This window comes from Mus musculus, chromosome X (assembly GCF_000001635.26).
Source record: "Mus musculus strain C57BL/6J chromosome X, GRCm38.p6 C57BL/6J".
Taxonomy (NCBI): domain Eukaryota; kingdom Metazoa; phylum Chordata; class Mammalia; order Rodentia; family Muridae; genus Mus; species Mus musculus.
This window is the reverse complement of record NC_000086.7, coordinates 29,968,410-29,974,852: the sequence shown is the minus strand read 5'-3', so window position 1 is coordinate 29,974,852 and position 6,443 is coordinate 29,968,410.

Sequence of the window (6,443 nt, the reverse complement as noted above, 5' to 3'; positions counted from 1 at the left end):
GGTATTTTGTTCCCTATTCTAAGGTAGTATGAAGTGTCCATGCCTTGTTTTCCTTCTTGATTTTCTTGTGCAAGCCTATCAGAATTACACCAGATTTTTCACCAGAGACTATGAAAGCCAGAAGAGCCTGGACAGATGTTATACAGACACTAAGAGAACACAAACTGCAGCCCAGGCTACTATACCCAGCCAAACTCTCAATTATCATAGAGGGAGAAACCAAAGTATTCCACGACAAAACCAAATTCACGCATTATCTCTCCACAAATCCAGCCCTTCAAAGGATAATAACAGAAAAAAACCAATACAAGAACGGGAAGAACGCCCTAGAAAAAACAAGAAGGTAATCCCTCAACAAACCTAAAAGAAGACAGCCACAAGAACAGAATGCCACCTTTAACAACTAAAATAACAGGAAGCAACAATTACTTTTCCTTAATATCTCTTAACATCAATGGTCTCAACTCGCCAATAAAAAGACATAGACTAACAAACTGGCTACACAAACAAGACCCAACATTTTGCTGCTTACAGGAAACTCATCTCAGAGAAAAAGATAGACACTACCTCAGAATGAAAGGCTGGAAAACAATTTTCCAAGCAAATGGTATGAAGAAACAAGCAGGAGTAGCCATCCTAATATCTGATAAGATTGACTTCCAACCCAAAGTCATCAAAAAAGACAAGGAGGGACACTTCATTCTCATCAAAGGTAAAATCCTCCAAGAGGAACTCTCAATTCTGAATATCTATGCTCCAAATACAAGAGCAGCCACATTCACTAAAGAAACTTTAGTAAAGCTCAAAGCACACATTGCGCCTCACACAATAATAGTGGGAGACTTCAACACACCACTTTCACCAATGGACAGATCATGGAAACAGAAACTAAACAGGGACACACTGAAACTAACAGAAGTGATGAAACAAATGGATCTGACAGATATCTACAGAACATTTTATCCTAAAACAAAAGGATATACCTTCTTCTCAGTACCTCATGGTACCTTCTCCAAAATTGACCACATAATAGGTCACAAATCAGGCCTCAACAGATTCAAAAATATTGAAATTGTCCCATGTATCCTATCAGATCACCATGCACTAAGGCTGATCTTCAATAACAAAATAAATAACAGAAAGCCAACATTCACATGGAAACTGAACAACACTCTTCTCAATGATACCTTGGTCAAGGAAGGAATAAAGAAAGAAATTAAAGACTTTTTAGAGTTTAATGAAAATGAAGCCACAACGTACCCAAACCTTTGGGACACAATGAAAGCATTTCTAAGAGGGAAACTCATAGCTATGAGTGCCTTCAAGAAAAAACGGGAGAGAGCACATACTAGCAGCTTGACAACACATCTAAAAGCTCTAGAAAAAAAGGAAGCAAATTCACCCAAGAGGAGTAGACGGCAGGAAATAATCAAACTCAGGGGTGAAATCAACCAAGTGGAAACAAGAAGAACTATTCAAAGAATTAACCAAACGAGGAGTTGGTTCTTTGAGAAAATCAACAAGATAGATAAACCCTTAGCTACACTCACTAAAGGGCACAGGGACAAAATCCTAATTAACAAAATCAGAAATGAAAAGGGAGACATAACAACAGATCCTGAAGAAATCCAAAACACCATCAGATCCTTCTACAAAAGGCTATACTCAACAAAACTGGAAAACCTGGACGAAATGGACAAATTTCTGGACAGATACCAGGTACCAAAGTTGAATCAGGATCAAGTTGACCTTCTAAACAGTCCCATATCCCCTAAAGAAATAGAAGCAGTTATTAATAGTCTCCCAGCCAAAAAAAGCCCAGGACCAGACGGGTTTAGTGCAGAGTTCTATCAGACCTTCAAAGAAGATCTAACTCCAGTTCTGCACAAACTTTTTCACAAGATAGAAGTAGAAGGTATTCTACCCAACTCATTTTATGAAGCCACTATTACTCTGATACCTAAACCACAGAAAGATCCAACAAAGATAGAGAACTTCAGACCAATTTCTCTTATGAACATCGATGCAAAAATCCTTAATAAAATTCTCGCTAACTGAATCCAAGAACACATTAAAGCAATCATCCATCCTGACCAAGTAGGTTTTATTCCAGGGATGCAGGGATGGTTTAATATACGAAAATCCATCAATGTAATCCATTATATAAACAAACTCAAAGACAAAAACCACATGATCATCTCGTTAGATGCAGAAAAAGCATTTGTCAAGTGACTTCTTTGTGATTGGGTTACCTCACTCAGGATGATGTCCTCCAGGTCCATCCATTTGCTTAGGAATTTCATAAATCCACTGTTTTAATAGCTGAGTAGTACTCCATTGTGTAAATGTACCATATTTTCTGTATCCATTCCCCTGTTGAGGGACATCTGGATTCTTTCCAGCTTCTGGCCATTATAAAAAAGGCTGCCAGGAACATACTACTGCACGTGTCCTTCTCTGGGTATATGCCCAGGAAAGGAATTACTGAATCTTCAGATATTACTATGTTAAATTTTTTGAGAAACTGCCAGACTGATTTACAGAGTGGTTGTAAAAGCTTGCAATCCCACGAGCAAAGGAGGAGTGCTCCTCTTTCTCCACATCCTCGCCAGCATCTGAGGTCACCCGAATTTTTTATCTTAGCCATTCTGACTGGTGTGAGGTAGAATCTCAGGGTTGTTTTTATTTGCATTTCCCTGATGGTTAAAGATGCTGAACATTTTTTCAAGTGCATCTCAAACCTTCGGTATTCCTCAGTTGAGAATTCTTTTTTAGCTCTGTACCCCATTTTTTTGGGTTATTTGAATTTCTGGAGTCCAGCTTCTTGAGATCTTTGTATATATTGTATATTAATCCCCTATCAGATTTAGGATTGGTAAAAATCCTTTCCCAATCTGTTGGTGGCCTTTTTGTCCTATTGACAGTGTCTTTTACCTTACAGAATCTTTGCAATTTTATCTGGTGCCATTTGTTGATACTTGATCTTACAGCACAAGCCATTGCTGTTCTGTTCAGGAATTTTTTCCACTATGCCCATATCTTCGAGGCTTTTCCCACTTTCTCCTCTATAAAATTCAGTGTCTCTGATTTTATGTGGAGGTCTTTGATCCACTTGACTTAAACTTCGTACAAGGAGATAAGAATGGATCAGTTCTCATTCTTCTACATGATAACCACCTGTTGTGCCAGCACCATTTGTTGAAAATGCTGTCTTTTTTCCACTGGATGGTTTTAGCTCTCTTGTCAAAGATCAAGTGACCATAGTTGTGTGGGTTCATTTCTTTTTTTTTAAGTTTTATTAGGTATTTATTTCATTTACATTCCCAATGCTATCCCAACAGTCCCCCACACGGTCCCCGACCCACTCCCCCCCCTCCCCTCCCCCACTCCCACTTCTCAGCCCTGATGTTACCCTGTACTGGGGCATGTAAAGTTTGCACGACCAATGGGCTCTCTTTCCACTGATGGCCGAATAGGCCATCTTCTGATACATATGTAGCTACAGACATGAACTCCGGGGGTTACTGGTTAGTTCATATCGTTGTTCCACTTATAGGGTTGCAGATACCCCCAGCTCCTCGGGTACTTTCTCTAGCTCCTCCATTGGGGGCCCTGTGATCCATCCAATACTTGACTGTGAGCATCCACTTATGTGTTTGCTAGGCCCCGGGATAGTCTCACAAGAGACAGCTATATCAGGGTCCTTTCAGCAAAATCTTGCTGGTATAGGCAATGGTGTCAGTGTTTGGAGGCTGATTATGGGATGGATCCCCGGGTATGTCAGTCTCTAGATGGTCCATCCTTTCACCTCAGCTCCAACCTTTGTGTCTGTAACTCCTTCCATGGGTGTTTTGTTCCCAATTCTAAGAAGGGGCAAAGTGTCCACACTTTGGTCTTCGTTTTTCTTGAGTTTCATGTGTTTCGCAAATTGTATCTTATATTTTGGGTTTTCTAAGTTTCTGGGCTAATATCCACTTATCAGTGAGTACATATTGTGTGAGTTCTTTTGTGATTGGGTTACCTCACTCATGGTGATGGCCTCCAGGTCTATCCATTTGCCTAGGAATTTCATAAATTCATTCTTTTTAATAGCTGATTAGTACTCCATTTTGTAAATGTGCCACATTTTCTGTATCCATTCCTCTGTTGAGGGTCATCTGGGTTCTTTCCAGCTTCTGGCTATTATAAATAAGGCTTCTGTGAACATAGTGGAGCATGTGTCCTTCTTATTGGTTGGAACATCTTCTGGATATATGCCCAGGAGAGAAATTGCATGATCGTCTAGTAGTACTATGTCGAATTTTCTGAGGAACCGCCAGACTGATTTCCAGAGTTGTACAAGCTTGCAAACCCAACAATGGAGGAGTGTTCCTCTTTCTCCACATCCTTGCCAGCATCTGCTGTTACCTGAATTTTTGATCTTAGCCATTCTGACTGGTGGGAGGTAGAATCTCAGGGTGGATTCATTTCTGTGTCTTCAATTCTATTCCATTGATCTACCTGTCTGTTGCTGTACCAGTACCATGCTGTTTTTATCACAATTGTTCTGTGGTACAGCTTGAGGTCAGCCATGGTGATTCCCCTAGAGGTTCTTTTATTATTGAAAATAGTTTTTGCTATCCTAGTTTTTTGTTTTTGTTTTTTTTTCTGTTTTTTGTTTTTGTTTATGTCATTCCAGATGAATTTGCAAATTGCCTTTTCTAACTCAGTCAAGAATTGAGTTAGAATTTTGATGGGTATTACATTGAATATGTAGATTTTGTTCGGCAAATAGACATTTTTACTATATTAACCCTGCCAATCCATGAGTATAGGAGATCATTTTATCTTCTGAGTTCTTCAATTTCTTTCTTCAGAGACTTGAAGTTCTTGTCATACAGACTTTTCACTTCCTTAGTTACAGTCACATCAACGTATTTTATATTTTTTGACTGTTGTGAAGTGTGTTGTATCCCTAATTTCTTTCTCATCCTCTTTATTCTTTGTGTAGGGAAAGGCCACTGACATGTTTCAGTTAATTGTATATTTAGCTACTGCACTGAAGTTGTGTATCAGGTTTAGGATTTATCTGGTGTAATTTTTGGGGTCACTGATACATGCTATCATATCTTCTGGAAATATTGATATTTTGCCATCTTCCCAATTTGTATTTATTTGTTCTCCTTTTGTTGTTGATTTGTTCTCGCTAGGACTTCTAGTACTATGTTGAATAAGTAGGGAGAAAGTGGGCAACCTTGTTTAGTCCCTGATTTTAGTAGGATTGCTTCAAGTTTCTCACCATTTAGTTTGATGTTGGCTACTGGTTTGCTGTCTCTTGCTTTTATTATGTTAAGTATGGGCCTTGAATTCCAGATCTTTCCTCAACTTTTACTATAAATGGTGTAGTATTTTGTCAAATGCTTTCTCAGCATCTAATGAGATGATCATGTGGTTTTTGTCTTTGAGTTTGTTTCTCTAGTAGATTAAGTTGGTGGATTTCTGTATACTTAACTATCCTCTCATCGCAGGGATGAAGACTACTACTTGATCATGAGGTATTCTTGGATTCAGTTTGCAAGAATTTTATTGAGTATTTTTACATTGATATTCATAAGGGAAATTGGTCTGAAGTTTTCTTTCTTCATTGGGTCTTTGTATGGTTAGAGTATAATTGTAATTCCGGCTTCATAGAACAAATTGAATAGTGTTCCTTCTCTTTTGATTTTGCATAATATTTTGAATAGTATTGGTATTAGGTCTTCTTGAAGATCTCATAGAATTTTATACTAAACTCATCAGATCCTGGGCTTTTTTTGTTGTTGTTGTTTGGGAGACTATTGATGACTGCTTCTATCTCTTTAGGGGTTATGGGAGTATTTCCATGGTTTATCTGATCCTGGTTTTAATTTGGTACCTGATATCTGTCTAGATAATTGTACAAGTCATCCAGATTTTCCAGTTTTGTTGAGTATAGGCTTTTGTAGTAGAATCTGATGATTTTTTTGGATTTCCTAAATTTCTTTTGATATGTCTCCCTTTTCATTTCTGGTTTTGATAATTTGGATACTGTCCCTGTGCCCTGTAGTTAGTCTAGCAAAGGGTTTGTCTATCATGTTGATTTTCTCAAACAACCAGCTCCTGGTTTGGTTGATTCTTTTTATAGTTCTTTTTGTTCTTCTTGGTTGATTTCAGTCCTGAGTTTGATTGTTTCCTGCCTTCTATTCCTCTTGGGAGAATTTGCTTCCTTTGGTTCTAGAACTTTTAGTTGTTCTGTCAAGCTGCTCCTGTATCCACTATCCAGTTTCTTTTTAGAGGCATTCAAAGCTATGAGTTCTCCTCTTAGGACTGCTTTCATTGTTTCCCATAAGTTTGGGTATGTTGTAGGTTCATTTTCATTAAACTCTAAAATGTCTTTAATTTCTTTCTTTATTTCTTACTTGACAGAGTTATCATAGAGTAGATTG